The 18,519-nt window shown below is 44.9% G+C and overlaps 1 long non-coding RNA gene across 1 annotated transcript in view; it reads left to right on the plus strand.

The window, feature by feature from the left end:
• LOC144891520 (uncharacterized) overlaps window positions 1-18,147 on the plus strand; it is a 42,808-nt gene extending 24,661 nt beyond the window's left edge. The window contains exons 2-3 of the long non-coding RNA XR_013622970.1: window positions 11,473-11,619; window positions 17,910-18,147. This is a non-coding gene — a long non-coding RNA (uncharacterized LOC144891520). The remainder of the gene's footprint in view (window positions 1-11,472; window positions 11,620-17,909) is intronic.
• The last annotated feature ends 372 nt before the right edge of the window (window positions 18,148-18,519 follow it).

Raw genomic sequence — 18,519 nt, forward strand, 5'->3', positions numbered from 1 at the left:
TTCTTTCCACCTCACCACATGCTTTACCACTTGCCATCACCTTCGTCTTTCCTATATTCACCTTCAGACCTTTTGTCTCCATACATTCCTTCCACTTGTTCATCTTTTCCTTCAGTCCATCCATACTTTCCGCAATCAACACCAGATCATCTGCATAGAACAACTCCCATGGTAAACCCTCCTTTATGTTCTGCGCCAGACCTCCATCACAGCTACAAATAGTAGTGGACTTAGTACCGACCCTCTGATGCACTTCCACCTTGACCTCAAACTCACCACTGTTCCCGTCCTTCATCCTTACAGCTGTGCACGCTCTTTTGTACATTACCATCACTACTCTGATCAACCATTCCTCCACTTCTAACTTCCTCAATGCCCATGTCAATACTTCGCATGGAACCCTATCGAATGCTTTCTCCAGATCAACAAACCCAAGAAACAACTTCTTCCTCTTCTCCATGTACCTTTCCTGCAACTGCCTCACAATAAAGAGCACGTCTGTCATTCCTCTTCCTGGCATAAATCCAAACTGCATTTCGTCTATCTTCACCTTCTTCCTTATCCTCCTCTCCAACACCCTTTCCAATACCTTCATTCCATGCTCCAATAACTTTATCGCTCGGTACGAGCCACACTCCAGAGGGTCACCTTCCCCTTGTATAGAGGGACGAGGGTACTCAGTTCCCAAGCCACTGGAATGCGGCCTTCTTTCACCACCAGATTACAGATCTCTGTCATTCTCTTCACACCCCAACTTCCTGCTGCATTCAACATATCTCCCAGAACTCCCGTCGGCCCTCCCGCTTTTCTACTCTTCATTGCTTTTATCGCTTCCTCAACTTCCTTCTCAGTTATCTTCTCTGCCGGTCCTAAAACTGGGTTACTCTCTATGTTGCCATCCCATTCATTCTCTGTATTCAACAGCATTTCCATATATCTCTTCCATGTTTCCTTTAATTCCATCTGGGTCCACAACGATTTGTCCCACTTCATCCTTCGAGCAATTCACCCCCATCACATCACATCTCTCTTTCGCTATCTGCTTTGCAGAATACCGCTCTCTGACCCTCTTCTGAATCCAAGCGTTCTCCGAACATTTTCCTACATGCCTCCTGTGCCTTTGCTACCTCTTTCTTTGCAGCCTTCTTGGCTGCCTTATAACTTTCATGCTCTGCTTTTTCTGCTCCCGTACCCTTTGCCTTCTGCCACTCCTTGAACTTCTTCCTCTTCTCGCCCATTGTGCTGGCAGGCACAATCCACCACTGAAAATGTCTGGCAGTGGTCATTCATGATACCCGGGACTACGCCGAACACTTTCCAGTAGGTTTCACCGGGTTAACTCACAGAGCTGATCTAGCTCAATTTTAGGGTCCCTTTCGAATGCCCCTTCTGACCACACCCACAAGAATGTGCCCGGCAGACGTCCATTTCCTTACATGGACATGCACATGGACCATTGCTATATCCATGAAAATTGGTGGGCTCCCGGACTATCAGGAGAGAGCATACCTCTGCCTGGTTGGCCATATCACTCAATGGTGAAGAATCGCTCAAAAATTGTACTAGCTGGATCCGGAACCGGATCTTCACCAAAATTGAATCGACTAGTAATTGTCACACACACAACCTGTCCAACAAGTTTTGTCCAAATCCGTCTATCACTTTTTGAGATATCCTGCTGTTTGTCGTTTTTGGCCCGATCTCCCAATGGTGAAGAATCACTTAAAAATTAAATAATTCTCATATTCGAATCCATATTCACATCTTTACCAAAATCGAATCGTCCTTGTCATACCCCCAATCGGTCCACCAAGTTTCGTACAAATCCGTCCACAACTTTTTGAGATATCCTGCTATGTATCGTTTTTGGCCCATTCTTCCAATGGTGAAGAATCACTTAAAAAATTCTAGTAGCCGGATCCGATTCCGGATCTTCACCAAAATCGAATAATTTCGTCCTTGTCACACTTGCTACCTCTCTCCAAATTTCGTCTGAATCCGTCCACAACCTATTGAGATATTTTTTTCACAAACAAACAAACGGACAAACGGAGAGACAGGGGTGAAAACATAACCTCCATCCACCTTTGGTGGTGGAGGTAATAATATTTATGTCATTATTTAGGAATCTTTGGACAGATATGGACGATACACCATGCATCTACATGACACCACCTTACGCTGTCTTATGGAATAACTATAATTAGCATGAACACAAACATCTTTTGTTTGAAAGTTTTTGAAATCCCTTGTAGTATCCATCTTGTTTATCCTGTGTACCCCACCCCAACCCTCTCCCTTCCACAGATCTTCCAATGTCCCTGTTATCTTCTGGGGATGTACATCCCTCTCTCTCCCTCTTGTCTCCCGCTCCCTTTATTAGTGCAGCAGATAAACACAAAAATTGTGCATTTTATGAGAAAAGCATGAAATCTTTAACATAGTTAGTGCATACCATAAGGTTTCTTTTCAGATGTGGAGGGAAGTCAGATTTGACCTCTGAGGACCGTGAGAGGTCAAATACAATATGGCCGCCAGTCCACCGGGTCTAATGTTCAAACGCGCTTAATTTTGGAATCAAACAGTGTAGAAAAACATTTTAGGTGTCATTTCCAACTAAATTGGGGTTGCCCATTCATTTGGTGATACTTTTGAGATCGCCAGAACTCGAGGACATGCATTTAGGTCAAGGTCAAAGTCAAATTACGTTAAATATCTATTTTTATGATACTGCAGTTGGAACTGCTATTGGAAAAAAGTTCATTTGAACTTTTAAAACTTAATTTTTTCAGGTACAGGGATAGGTACAGAACACCCAAAGACCAGAAATGATGAAAAAAAGTGTTTACACTGCAAGGAATGATGCAATAACCTCTGAAAAAATAACTGTAGTTAACCAAGTATGTCCACAAAAGCTTACATTAAATCAAGTGCAATGATGAAAATTGGTAATGATCAAAATCTAACAGTCTCCAGAACAGAAGCACAGTGCAGTGCACTTGAGTGTAGCTTTGGCACACTTGCAGCGTCCAGTGCATCCTTTCTTGCAGCGACAGTGGATCAATTCATGGCACGACTTTGATGCTTCAGGGAGAGTGGTCCAAAGAGGCTGCCACCCAGTTGTTTCCTTTATCCAGCCCCAGTCAGATGGCTCTGGCATCTCTGGATCCATGACCAATGCCTGGTTCCAACAGTTGGCCTGGTAGCAAGTGCGCTTGATGTGCTGCTTCAGTGCTGCCTGGGTTGGAGGAATGTTCTCTAGACTTCTAGACTTCTGTGTGAAGAGCTGCTTCCTGGCATCATTCACTTCCTTGCTCTCACTGGTTCGGTCATACATCAGCACCACAAGTCGCTCTAGCAGTAACATTGATCCTTCACTGACCTCACTTGGCATGCATAGGAGTTCATTGAAAGCATCATTCACCTCTGGGAAAGACTTCCAAGTTTCCCAGGCAGTCTTCTTTCCTCTGCCAGCAAATACAGATAGAGTGTCACACCCGGTGAAAGCGTGAAGGACTGGGAGAGTCAGACACTGTGTTGGATTCATTGTGGCAACCATTTCGTGAACAGCTATGTACCGAAAGCTTGACCCGACACCAAAGGCAACCCAACCCACAGCTCATCAGGAGCTGTCTTGCTGAATGAAGCCACAGCCAGTACCACCACATCAGTATCAACGGTACGTATGGTCACCTTCTTACACCCCTTTTGCACAGCATCTGCCACATGCAGAAGTAGACGAGTGTCGGCCTCCTCTTGCGAACATGGGGCAAGGCGGGCCAAGTATGACTCAGCAGGAGAGCGGAGAACTCCACTTCCATCTGTTGCATACAGTTCCTTGCCCTCTGCTAGAGGAAGATGAACAGCTTCGCGTGAAAGGAAAGCAAACAATTCGGTTTTGTTCTCATCGGCTCGAAGGAAGTCCTTCCAGTTCTTTGGCATCACAGTAGAAGGAGTCACCCTTTTCCTGGTGCCCTTTCCCCTCTTCTGTCTTGTTGAGGCTTTTAGGCTGGCAGGTAGGTATACATCCCAGACAAGGTCAATGCGGCTGCTTTTCTCAAGTTGAGCAGAGATGTATGGTGCAAACACTCTTTCTCCATACTCTTGAAATGTTCTTGATGTTCCAGGATTTAGGATTTGAACCACAGCTGCATCATCGAGAATTGTTGCATCAGTCACAGGCGTACTGTTGTTTTCGAGCAGATCTGATTCCAGGCAGCGAAGTAGATCTGCTTTCACACCAATCCGCATTTTTCCTCCAGTTGAAAGAGCTGGCGGGGCTGCCTGGTTTTCATGGGAGAATAAATTGTCAATGTCTCCATCTCGTGTTTGACAGGAGATGTACAGCCTCCAATGACGGGGTCTTAAGCCAGTAGTCAAAGTGGACACTGGTCTTTGCCCGCTTTATGCACCACTCCTCAAAAGGCGGACTATTTGGTTGCATGGCATCAGTATCATCGGATGTGCAGTCTTCACTGTAAGTTTGTTGGAGGAGTGTATAAAGGCTTGCAGCTGTGACTTGATGTGCATGGCGGGTGTTGGTGACATGGCTGGCATGTATGAAGGAATTTGCTGTTCCGGAGCTTGCAATGTCAGCCTGTACCAGGGCGTTTGTCCAGCCACTGTCTTCCAACCAGTCTCCCAGCAACTTAAACGTGGCCATCTCGATGTGTAGACCACCGAACATGATCACAAAGTGATCCTCTCCGTAAGTGGCTGGCCAGGTCCACTGGATCTCTTTAGCAAGGGCATACAGTGGTTGGTCAGCAGCAAGGACAGGCATCTGACCAGGGTTCAAGTGCTGAACTGCTGCCTTGACGATGTCCATGGAGTGCTGTATCATTGCCACTGAGTGTGCGTTGTCAAGAAACAGAGGAAATAGTGCGTTGATTGCTGCAGGTGGGGTGACAGCTTGGTGTGCGTCAGCGTGGTAGGCAGACCCCGATATCCAGCCATCCATTGTAGACATTTCAAGAGCTGTCTTGACTCTGCTGAGCCATGCATACTCATCTTCTGTGGCAGCTGCAGCAGCCAGGAGGTTGGAAGCTCTCACGGGACCTTGTACAGCCGGTGCACTGAAGTCCTTTGTCTTGAAGGCAGCTGGTGGTACAATTGTGTAGGCTGATGGCAGAGGTGTCACTGACTTGGTGGAAGAGCCACCCTGACTAATCAATGTTACACCACGATCAGTTCCGCCATGTGTGTGTGACGGATGCTGCATAAGCGAGATTCCGGTGCCGTGGAAGGAATCTTTGGCTGTTGCAGAACTTGGATTGTAGTCGATGTTGTCCACAGCTCCTGTTGTGAACAGTCCATAACGCAACTTTGGTGGGCAAACTACATCTTCTACACGAAAGCTCTGGCAGACACCATTGGCAATGTCTGATGTGAGTTGCAACAGTCTGTCATAGGAGACACACAATCCCAGATTGAACAGTGTGTCAACCAGCTCTCTACTTCGTGTAACTGCATGGATCTTGAGGGACAGATAGAGTGGGAGTGGAGTTTCTCGGCTGTGGCTGCGACGTGCTGAGCTTGATGAATCCACGTTTCGTGCATGCTTCACGCTGTTGAACACCATCAATTGGGAGATTGCTAGGGCAGGTTTTGTGGTGGTTGTGTGGACCAGCTGTGTCTGATGCTTGATGTTTGCCCCATCGAGTATCATGTTGACTAGAGCTAAGAGGGATGGTGGCACAGCCTCCTGTTGGCAGTTTGCCTGGAACGACCCATCAAAGGAGAAACTTGAGTCAAAGATCTCTTTGCGCACCACCTGTGCTGCTCGCATTAAGTGCATGGCATCACTGTCATGATAACAGGCCATCTTGAGGGCTGGTCCAATGTCCTTCTCAAAACTTAGAAGTGTGTCTCTTCCCTGTGAATATGCCCTCAGATCAGGAAGCGCAGAAAGCAGCCTGCTTTTCAGTCTGGTAGTGTGAATCCGTTTCCCTACAGTCAGACCAAGCTGCTCCAGTCTGACCTTGTACAGCTGAGCGATGTCTATCAGTTTGAAGACAGGAGCACTGTCTTCATTACTATTCATGTCTTCCAAGAATGCCACTAGCTCAGCAAAGGCTATGCCATGCAGGCAAGAATCATCTCCATCATTGCCTTTGGGTGCAGCCTGCCTGGCTCTGTTGTACAGTGAACGCAGACAGTCGTGATGGTACTTGGCCTCAATGGCAATCATGTCTCCTGCTGCAAGCTTGGCCAGCAGAGCAGTGTCCTCAACTTCAAGGGCACACCTCCGCACATTTGTGTCAATGTTGTAGGTTGATACTTTATGTAAGCCTGCAGAACCAGCAGGCTTATTGCAGAAGAAACAAGTCGGCTCTGTCGACTGTGGATGGCTGTGAGCAGATCGCGTGTGCACAGTAGAGGTACTTCGTTGTTGTCCTGTAGTTAATTCTCCCCGACGTTGCTCGTAAAACGCCTTTTTGTTAAATTTTAGCAGACATTTATTGTGCCACTCAGCCCTGTGTGCCTTCAGAGTGTATTATATGCCATCTCCGTTATCCAATATCTCCAGGTTGATGTCCATTGGCATGTGCTGAAGGGTCTGGAACCGGAGAAGGTCTTCTGCCAAGGATACATAACCACTACCTACGGGCTGTTTCGTTGATCTGAGTGGACATTGTAAAGATTCGTCTGTTACTACTTGGCAGAGGACGCAAATGTCCCAGTTAGTGCTTGGGGCTGGCTTGGATTGCTTGGATGTAGAGGGCTGGATAGGGCCCATCAGGATGTGACGCTTTGGCATGGTTGCGCCAAAATCACCACGGCAGGAGAGGGGATTCTGAAACACAAAAAACACAATGTTAACACCAACCACCATACCCCATTTTACATCGAGGGTATTTACTTAAGTGAGGTGGATAACCACAACAATTGTGCATCTTATGCGAAAAGCAGGACATTTATAACATAGTTAGTGCATACCATTAGGTTTATTTTAAGATATCTGCATACTTGGGATACTTCATTCTTGACCTTATTTTTGGTCAGTTTTGACCTTGACCTTGACCTAAATGCATTTCCTTCAATTCTGGCGATCTCAAAAGTATCACCAAATGAATGGCCATTCCCAATTTAGTTGGAAATGATACCTTAAATGTTTTTCTACGCTGTTTGGTTCCAAAATTAAGCGCGTTTGAACATTACCCCTGGGGAACTGGCGGCCATCTTGTATTTGACCTCTCACGGTCCTCAGAGGTCAAATCTGACTTCCCTCCACATCTGAAAATAAACCTTATGGTATATACTAACTATGCTAGAAATTTCATGCTTTTCTCAAAAAATGCACAATTTGTTAAAATATGAGAGCTTATCCGCTGTACTATATTGTATGTTAGCTTTTACACGAGCCTCGACTGAGTATACAAAACGAGATGGTAATCATAGAATACTTACCCTGCACAGTCAACTTGGTGCGAGCCAACTCCTCTGTTTTTGAAGGGTTTTTTTCTTTGATCCCATATGGCTGTCAGACTATGTGAGCGATGACATCATAAATTGATATACTCTAATATAATTGTTTCATAGATTAGGCTCAAGAAATTTCAAACTGATTAGACTAAGTGTTGTCCCTGTCGAATTATGGCGTCATAATTAAGGCACCAATTACGTCATCATTAACAACACTTATTCCCAATGCAGAGTTCTTTACAATGAGCCACGTTTAAATTTTCTCCGTTGAGCGGTTTTGGAGATATAGAGGTACAAGGTTTTTCAGTTTTTCCAAGATGGTGCCTTTACCACGTGACCTATGACATCATAATTACCATTAAAATATTCTACAGGAGGAGGCGGCGCTCCTACGGTGAAAATTTAGTGTTCATCAGACCAACAGTTGCAGAGAAAAAAAATCATACTGATCAGATCAAGTTTTGTACTTGTGGAATTATGATGTCATAATGAAAGCACCAATGACATCATCATTAAAAATATAAAAAAATAACCACCTTTAGAGGCCATTTTTCCCCGCAAAGCAGGGGTTGGCCTTTTTCGGGAACCGTGGTTGTTGTTTTTCGGTCCCCTTTTTGAAGCAATGTTTTACGGCCGGATGCCCTTCCTGACGCCAACCCTTTTTGCCGCCTTTAACGACAAGCAGGGAATTACCAGTAAACTGGTACTCAATTAGCCGACCTCGGAAGGATGACAGGCTGAGTCAACCCCCCTGGCGTTAATTCAGCGATCGACCGGGATTCGAACCCAGGATCCGAGGATCCTAAGCTGGCACCCTAGCCGCTAGCCCAACACGCTAGCCCAACACCAGGGCTTAATGACTTCATCATTAACATATCTTATTCCCCATGGGGAGTACTTCGCAATGACCCTTGTTTCAATTCTTTCCATTGAGCTGTTTCGGAGATTATGGAGGTGGAGCGTTTTTCAAAAATGGCATCCATACCAAGTGACCTATAACCATATAATTATGAGTAAAAAAATTATACAGGCAGAGGTGCTCCTATGGTAAAATTTTGTGTCAATCGGACCAACGGTTGCCGAGAAAAATGAAAAAAAAAATGCAAACATGCACCTGCGCACGCCACACGTACGCAACCGAATGCCTAACTCTGTATTTTGCTCCGCGAGCGCAGAGTAAACTAGAACGGCACTCAGGAGAGAGCATACCTCTGCCTGGTTGGCCATATCACTCAATGGTGAAGAATCACTAAAAAAATCAAATAACTCTCATATACAACAACAACAACAACAACAACAGGCATTTTAAGGCCATTTTCCCTGCAAGAGCGGGGGTTAGTCTTGCTGTCCCCATGACAATCTTCTCCATTTTGCCCTATTTTCTGCATCTCCCCTTGTTAACCCCCTTGCCCGCATTTCTTCTTCCACCACCTTTAGCCAAGTCTTTTTCGGGCTTCCCCGTCTTCTACTTCCTTCTACATTCATTTCCATCACTCTTCTCAACCAGTAACTTTCATCCTTCCTCAACACATGACCAAACAATCTCAACCTGTTTCTCTTCACAGCATCCATCACAGGCTCTATTCTCATCATCTTTCGCAATTCATCATTTGTCTTCCTCTCTCTCAACGATACTCCGCACATCCACCGAACCATTCGCATTTACACCCTTTCCAGCCTTCAGCTCTACATTAATTACCCATGTCTCGCTCCCATAAATCATAACACTTCTCACACATGCAGCATACACCTTTCCCTTCAGCTTCAATGACACTCCCCTCCTCGTCAGCATGCCACTCAGTTCCCGAAACGTCTTCCTCATGCACACCTCACTAAAGCAACCGTTGTCGAGTCTGATACACCTTCTCCATTCAGCATGTCTCCCAGGTATCAAAATGTTTTCATACCTTCCAGCTTCACGCCATCTCCAAGATCCATCTCAACATTTCCTCCATCTGCAGCTCCCTCTATGCACACCTTACACTTGAATGTAGCTGCCACACTGGTTATTGACCTTCTCAGACAACGACATTTTTGATGAACCCACTCAGCTCACATTGTACATTGAATGGAGTTCACACCAACACCCTTCCTGCACACAGCACACGGCCACTTCCCAGCTCTTTCCATCTCACCACATGCTTTGCCACTTGCCATCACCTTCGTCTTTCCAATATTCACCTTCAGACCTTTTGCTTCCATACGTTCCTTCCATTTGTTCATCTTCTCCTTCAGTCCATCCATACTTTCTGCAATCAACACCAGATCATCTGCATACAACAACTCCCACGGTAAAACCTCCTTTACGTTCCGAGCCAGCACCTCCATCACAGCTACAAATAGTAGTGGACTTAGTACCGACCCTTGATTCACTCCCACCTTCACCTCAAACTCACCACTGTTCCTGTCCTTCGGCCTTACAGCTGTGCGCTCTCTCTCGTACATTGCCATCACTACTCTGATAAACCATTCCTCCACTCCTAACTTCCTCGATGCCCATGTCAATACTTTGCGTGGAACCCTATCGAATGCTTTCTCCAGATCAACAAACCCAAGAAACAACTTCTTCCTCTTCTCCATGTACTTCTCCTGCAACTTCTCCTGCAACTTCCTTACAATAAAAAGCACGTCTGTCGTTCCTCTTCCTGGCATAAATCCAAACTGCATTTCGTCGATCTTCCCTTTCTTCCTTATCCTCCTCTCCAACACCATTTCCAATACCTTCATTCCATGGTCCAATAACTTCATCGCTCGATACGAGCCACACTCCAGAGGGTCACCTTTCCCCTAGCATAGAGGGACGAGGGTACTCAGTTCCCAACCACTGGAATGCAGCCTTCTTTCACCACCAGATTACAGATCTCTGTCATTCTCTTCACTCCCCAACTTCCTGCTGCCTTCAACATATCTCCCACAACTCCCGTCGGCCCTCCTGCATTTCTACTCTTCATTGCTTTTATCGCTTCCTCAACTTCATTCTCAGTTATTTTCTCTGCCGGTCCTAAAACTGGGTTACTCTCGATGTTGCCGTCCCATTCATTATCTGCATTCAACGACATTTCCATATATCTCTTCCATCTGCCTTTAATTTCATCTGGGTCCACAATGATTTGTCCCACTTCATCCTTCAAGCAACTCACCCCCATCACATCGCACCTCTCTTTTGCTATCTGCTCTGCAATCCTGAATCCCGCTCTCTGACCCACTTCCGAATCCAAGCGTTCTCTGAACATTTTACTCCATGCCTCCTGCGCCTTTGCTACCTCTTTCTTTGCAGCCTTCTTGGCTGCCTTATAACTTTCATGCTCTGCCTTTTCTGCGCCCATACCCTTCGCCTTCTGCCACTCCTTGAACTTCTTCCTCTTCTCGTCAAATTTAATAATTCTCAAATCAGAATCCATATTCAGATCTTCACCAAAATCGAATCGATTCTTCCGTGTCACACACACAACCGGTCCAACAAGTTTCGTCCAAATCCATCCATAACGTTTTGAGATATCCCACAATGTATAGTTTTTGCCCTATCTCCCAATGGTGAAGAATCACTGAATGAAATTCTAGTAGCCGGATCCGAATCCGGATCTTCACCAAAATCTAATCATTTCGTCTTTGTGACAAACGCTACATCACTGCGAAATTTGTCCGAATCCATCCACAACTTTTTGAGATATTTTGTTCACAAACCAACAGACAGACAGTCAGAGGTGAAAACATAACCTCCATCCACCTTTGGTGGCGGAGGTAAAAATAAGTTAACGTGTGGCTATGCGGCTGATGTAACGTTCACCTCAAGGTTAAAGCAGGAATTTGGAATTTGTCCAGTGTGCTGGCAAAAGATCGCCTTCTCTTCGCAAAGGACACTGTGGGATCTTTAACATCCACCGCCGAATGCTGGAAGAATGGACGGTCCGTTTATCGTACATCTGAGGGATGGCACACACATTGTTGCCTCGTCGTGCCTGCAAGACACAGGGAAAGTTTAGGAAAGTATATTTTAATAAAAACTTTGCCTTGACATATTAAATTGTTGTTTTTTTCTGTGCTCAGTGCTGGAGGATTTGCAACAGGCATTTTAAGGCCATTTTCCCTGCTAGAGCGGGGGTGTGCTGGAGGATATCATGGCTCTTTCTTCCCACTTCCTTTCAATGAACCTGAGGATATGGATACATCTGAACCAATTGAGGTCGAAGAAATGTAAGCTGCATTTTCTTAATGTTTTCTTAAGTTAATGTTTTTGTCTAGGTCTAGGATTAAAGTTTAAATGAGATTATGTAATTTTTGGCACATGGTGTTTTATTATTGTTTACCTTTTCTCTTAAATTTAATCAATTCCCCTTGAGAGATGTTATACAAGGATGTACAATGAAAGAAGATTCAGAAAAAGGAAGCTCTGCCCATCTAGCCTACCTGATGTCTCCACATGAGTAATACACTGTTTCACGAAGGCAAATTGTGTAATGCAATCTACATTATTTTCTAAGAAACTCAAATCGGCATATAAGCAATATGCAATCACACAGGTTTATAACAATCTGGCTCCCCTCCATGCACACTTTTACCTACCTGTGTCCCTCAGCCATTTTCATTCATTAAATTTGGCAACCTCAGCAGTTAATTTTATTGTCCTGTCCATAGGCCGATGAACACCAACCTTGGATGAATAGCCCGACGGTTTTTAATTCCGAGGTGACTGCCTGAAAAATGGCGGTTGTTTTTGGCGCACGTGAGAATGAAGGAAACGGAGTGCTTACCTGGATGAAGCCACACCGGTTAATTCCCGAAACCCATAATGAATAAACAACACAACAAATGAAGAATGCCACAATAATGATTTCATAAAAAGAAAGCAAGGAATAAAAATGAAAGGTGAGGAAAATTTTATATTTCCTACTTTGAGGATCCTCCACTCAGATTCACAACACACACACAGGGGAAAAGATAAAATAAACTAGATGGTATTCATAGAATACTTACCCTGCGCAGTCAACTTATTGTGACAACTCTTCTGGTTTTGAACATTTTTTTCTTTGATCCAATATGGCTGCCAGACCACGTGAGCGATGACATCATAAATTGATATTCTCTAATATAATTGTTGCATAGATCACGCTTAATAAATTTCAAACTGATCAGACTAAGCGTTGTCCCTGTCGAATTATGACGTCATAATTATGGCACCAATAAAGTCATCGTTAACAGCACCTATTCCCCTTATGGAGTTCTTTACAATGAGCCATGTTTCAATTTTTTCCATGCAGCGGTTTTGGAGATATCGAGGTGCAACATTTTTTTCTTCCAAGATGGCGCCTGTACTACATGACCTATGACATCATGATTATCATTAAAATATTTGAAAGGAGGAGGTGCTCCTATGGTGAAAATTTAGTGTCCAGCAGACCAACAGTTGCTGAAAAAAATAAAATAATGATCGGATAAGTGTTGTACTTGTCGAATTATGACGTCATAACGAAGGCATCGATGACATCATTAACATATCTTATTCCCCATGGGGAGTACTTGAGAATGAGCCAGATCTCAATTTTTTCCATGGAGTGGTTTCAGAGATATAGAGGTGCGAAGGTTTTCCAAGATGGCACCTGCACCACGTGACCTATGACGTCATAATAATCAATAAAATATTCTATAGGCGGAGGCCCTCCTATGGTGAAAATTTCATGTCAATCGGACCAACAGTTGCCGATAAAATGAATTTTTAAAATGCAGACACATACGGCACACGGCACACGTACATACGTAACTGAATGCTTAACCCTGCTTTTTGCTTTGCGAGCGCAGTGTAATTACCATAGCTTCACCCCTCGTGTGAAGACACGTAAACAACTTATGCTCCAGTTTCCCCACTTAATACATCGAGATGGCTCCTACTCATCCACGGTCCATGCTATATTTATACGATCCTACCTCCATTATGGTATTCCATCATCTACCCCCACAAACGTAACAGTATGTTACTACAACGGTGCAAACATCAATGTCACTGAAACTCCAAATTTGATATTTAACAGTTGTTGGGCCTTTGTACAAGTTCCAAACATGGTTATACCTCTGGTTCCAATCCCAACACTGGCCTTAGGTGCCCACCCAAGGCTAACAGACGAGCAGATACTTTAGCCTTACTCCGGTGCACGTACTCCGGCCCGAGCTCTGGCAAACTGAGAAGGATACACCTGCTTGGAGGGCAGGGGTGCCTGTAAGTCTCTTACTATAATGGAGCAAATGTGGATGTCACAGGGACTTCAAGATTGGCATGTGGCGGAAATAGCGCCACCTTTGTTGGTACTAAGCCAGTATTACAAATCATCTTCCTTTATCTTTTGATATGGAATGTGACATGTTGTGATCATAAAATTAATTTTTTTAAATGACAAAAATTAAAAAATTGTATTTCCAAGACAGTGCCGCAGCACATTTCCCCCTGAATGTGATCTGAGAAGGGTACTCCAGCCCTACCAATGGGAGTGCCCGCCAGTACATCTGGTTCTCTTTTGAAATGGTCAATTGTACTTGCATCCACTTCCCTTCAAGACAAACTATTTTGCATCCTAACTACTGTCTGGCTACAAAATGCCCTGTTTGAACTCTTTCTGTTCTATCTCTGATCATGATGACATCACACTCTCACTAGGTCTCACTAGGTCTCATCACACTCTCACCCTCTCACACTCTCACGAGGTGTGTTTCATACATTGCACATACCTAATGCACTATTGATGGCCATTCATAATTATCAACATTTCCACAAATGCTTGTTATTTCTTGGATGTTTAATCTTGTCAGAGTAATGAGAGTGTCGTTGATGGGGCATCTGACACTATCTTGGTTGCAATTATTATCATGATGTATATTTTTTATGTGAAATAAAGTTATCACATCAACAGCTCTCCCTTACACAATCAACAGCTCTCTCTACCTCCCCCTCTCACCCCTCATCTTACCCTACCCCTACCCTCCCCTGCATGTACCTGATGCTCCCCCTCCCTCTTCCTTAACGGTATGGACCTCAAACATCCGGGGCCTTCGCTCAAACCTGACTGATCTCTCCATCCAGGTTGCTTCTGACAAACCAGATGTAATCTGCTTAACAGAAATTTTCCTCCTTCAAGATGTCTCTGATTCTTTAATATCTTTTCCTGGTTACTCCCTCCTCCGGTATGATAGACCTGAGCCTCGTCCTGGTGGTGGGGTTGCTATCTTTATTTTAAAAAAAACTCTCTTCCTCACTCTCCTTGCACTGCCCTCTCTCCACCCCACCCCCAGGAGTACCTCTGGCTACGGCTTCCTCTCCGTTCACACCTTTTGTTCAGATGTGTTCTGTACCGTCCTCCAAACAGTGATGACCCCATTTACATTTCACTGTCTGTCAACATGGACCAACTTCTATCCACTCATCCCAACTCTCTCTTCCTCATATGTGGCGACTTCAACTGTCATCATGCCAGTTGGCTGGGTGTGGGTTCCTCTCACACCAGCCATGGCACCGCAGCAAAGGACTTCTGCGACTCACTGGGACTGACACAATCTGTCAATTTCCTGACCCGGATCTCAGTCAATGGAGTATCTTCTCTTCTAGACTTGGTTCCAACTAACTTCCCTGCAAATGTCTGCTGCTCTTCTTCTGCTCCAATCGGTTCTACTGATCATTTCCTTGTTGAAGTGGATATCTCTCTGGCCATTCTCAGAGAGCCTCCTCAGTGTCGCTGAGTCAGGCATTTCACTCAAGCCGACTGGCATGGTCTTCAAGCAGCCATCAATCATCTGGTCTGGACTCCCATCTCTACTGCCTCTGACATCAACTCTTCCTGGGAATTCTTCCAAAGTAAACTGCTCTCTCTCTCTCTCTCTCTCTCTCTCTCTCTCTCTCTCTCTCTCTCTCTCTCTCTCTCCCTCATGCACAGTTTTATCCCATCTCGTCTTCAGTTGTCATACCCTTCCTCCCGTCCATGGTACACTGAAGCTTGTGGTGAGGCAGTTGCCATGAAGCAACTTGCCTACACCTCATGGAAGGCTAATCCAACTGAAGGAAATCTCAGTTCCTTTCACAAAGCTCGGAACAAGTGTGTGTCTACCCTCAGGAGAGCGAGGAAACAATATCTCTCCACTCTCAAGACTGAACTCTCAAACCTGTCTCCCTCCTCCAAATCTTGATGTTGTCTGATCAAATCTGTTTCTGGTGTTTGTTCCCCTCCATCCCCTCCCTTACCTCAAACGGCTACACAGCTGACACCGCACGTGAAAAAGCCGAATGCCTCAATTCAGTGTTTGCCTCAAAATCTTGTGTCCCGAACCCATCTCTCTCTGTACCCACCTTTCCCAGTCGAACCCAGCTGCTCCAGGACTCTGTGTCCTTCTCTCCTGATAAGGTGGAGAAGTTTCTGTCAAACCTCGACTCTGATTCTGCAACTGGACCAGACGACAGCAGCCCACAGGTCGTAAAATCCTGCTCTGCCGCTCTATCTCACTCTCTCTATGTTCTCTTCACCCTCTCATTTGCTCAAGGTCATCTGCCATCAGCTTGGAAATCGGCCTACGTTACCGCTTTACACAAAAAGGTGCAAAAACATATCCTTGCAACTACAGACCAATCAGCCTACTCCCAATAATCAGCAAGGTCAAGGAATCAATCATCGCTTCTGACATCAAATCCTTCCTCTTCTCCAATGGCTTCATCTCAGATCATCAATTTGGATTCAGACCAGGTCATTCTACTCTGGACATTCTACTGCTTCTACTGCTTCTGCTGTCTCAACAATGGATGGAGGTCCTTAATGCCAAACAGGAAATCAGAGCTGTCTCCCTTGACATATCACGTGCCTTCGATATGGTCTGGCACCCCGCTCTGCTCTCCAAACTCTTCTCCTTTGGTATCCATGGAAATCTCCACGGATGGCTTGCGGACTTCCTCTCTGGTCAGAGTCAACTTGTGGCCCTGAATGGATTTCTCTCATCTCCCCTTCCTGTTCAGGCTGGAGTTCCTCAAGGTAGTGTTCTGGGCCCTGTGCTTTTTCTGGTCTTCATCAATGATCTCTCCGACTCTATGGAAAATCCTCTCTATCTCTTTGCTGATGACTCCACTCTCTGCCGCTCCATAATCTCAAACCTCAGAGCTGCAGGTAGTAGCCTTTTTACTCTCTGCAGACCTGGACAAAATCACAGACTGATCAACCAAGTCGAACATGTCTTTCAATCCTGACAAATCTCACACTCTCACGAGGTTTCTCTGAAAAGATCGTCTGGAAAACCCTCCCATCTACTTTCTGAACAATCCTCTCCAAGAAGTTCTGTCACTCAAGCTTTTGGATCTCACTATCTGCCATGATCTTTCCTGGGAAAACCACATTTCCAAGCTGGCCTCCAAAGCCAGTCGCCGACTGGGCATCCTCTGTCATGCAAAGTCCTTCCTTGGCACACCTGAGCTCCTCACCACATACAAGGCTTTCTTCCGCAACTCAATGGAATACTGTTCTCCCCTCTGGGCTGGTGCTCCTTCCTCACACCTAGCTCGGCTTCACGCTGTTGAAACCAAAGCTTTCAGAATCATTGGAATCTCCCGCAATGAAGCTAACTCCGAGGACCTTTCACTCACTCACCGCAGGCAGGTTGGTGGTCTTTCTGTCTTCCAACGATTCCTCTCCGGCCCAGCTCCCCCAGCTCTGTCTGTGCTCTGTCCACCAAATATTCTGACAGGTGACACAAAATCTGCCTGCAACCCTCTTATGGTTAAACTGCCAAAATCAAGACTCTCTATTCACCTTCACTCTTTCATTCCTCTTTTCTCCCGCCTCTAGAACAAACTCCCTCACTCTATTCAATCCCACTCCTCCCTCCAGGTCTTTAAAACAGCTGTTCACCTCCATCTTTTGTCTTCCCCCATCCAAAACCTTGATCTTTTCCCTGTTAATCCCTGTTAATTCACCACAGATCCACTTTTTTGAAATTCCGACTTGTTTCCTGGAAGTCCTAGCAGTGTCCGTGTGTTTTATACCTCTCCCACCCCCTCTCACCCCTTTTCTTGCCTCCTCCCCCCAAGCCCTCTCCCTCTCACAGATCTCATGATGTCCCTGCTCTCAAATGTTGTACTTGCGTGCTTCCCTCTCTCTCCCCATCTTGTCTCCCGCTCCCTTTATCTTATGTTTTATGTGTCAGTTTGTCTTTTTGTGATTAATGTTAGCTCTTATACGAGCCTCAATCTTGTAGTTTAAAAAAAATTAATAATAATAATAATTAAATATTTTGATTTTCATTGAGTTGGCTATAGTTTAACACGAAAGTGATTCATTGAGAATAAATGGACATTATCAGGGTATCTGTTTCATAGTACTTATGCAAGGTACAATGAGGGGATGATTTTAGAGATCCAGCCAGAAGGAAAAAATAACTGATTAGTTAATTGTTGTGATTTGATCATCTTATTCTCTCCTGTCGCACCCCCTCTTCTCCACCTCCGCCACCCCTATAATCCCCAGTTCCACAGCAGAAGATATGAGATTAAAAATTTTTCCTGAAGACACAATTGAGATTGTTGAAAGTGTAACTTTTGGTGAGAATGTACGAGATGCAATGATGGACAAGAAAAAGAAGAAGAAACAATGTGAGGCGATTGTCAAGGCAGCATGTGCACTCCTCAATTCACATGGAGGGGTAATCGTGGCAAAGATCCTCAACATGGAAGACTATAACTCTCGTGATGGCCATGGATTAGACATTGATATAAAGTTGATAAAACTCATCTCTGGCAGGACGTTAAAGGATTTTTTTGATTTTAAAGAAGATGGTTCGAGGATGCTGATCTTTGTGACAGCATGGAATTGTGGTATTGGTGACAACAGTTATCCACGTCTCTGCACTATCGATCTCGGTATGTTTGAACGAAATGAAACTGAGACAAAGCAAGTGGAAAACACCAATGTTGTTAATTTCTTGCAGAGGAAAAAAGCTCATCAGAACGAAGCTGCAGAAACCATGTTCAACAAAAAGTCTGTTACCTTTGATGAACATTTTGGTGGACTCGGTGAGAGCCAAACAGTTGAGTTCAAACAATTTGACCAGGTATTTAAGAAAACAAGACACATGCTC

This window comes from Myxine glutinosa, chromosome 4, assembly GCF_964187855.1.
Source record: "Myxine glutinosa chromosome 4, kmMyxGlut1.1, whole genome shotgun sequence".
Lineage (NCBI taxonomy): Eukaryota > Metazoa > Chordata > Myxini > Myxiniformes > Myxinidae > Myxine > Myxine glutinosa.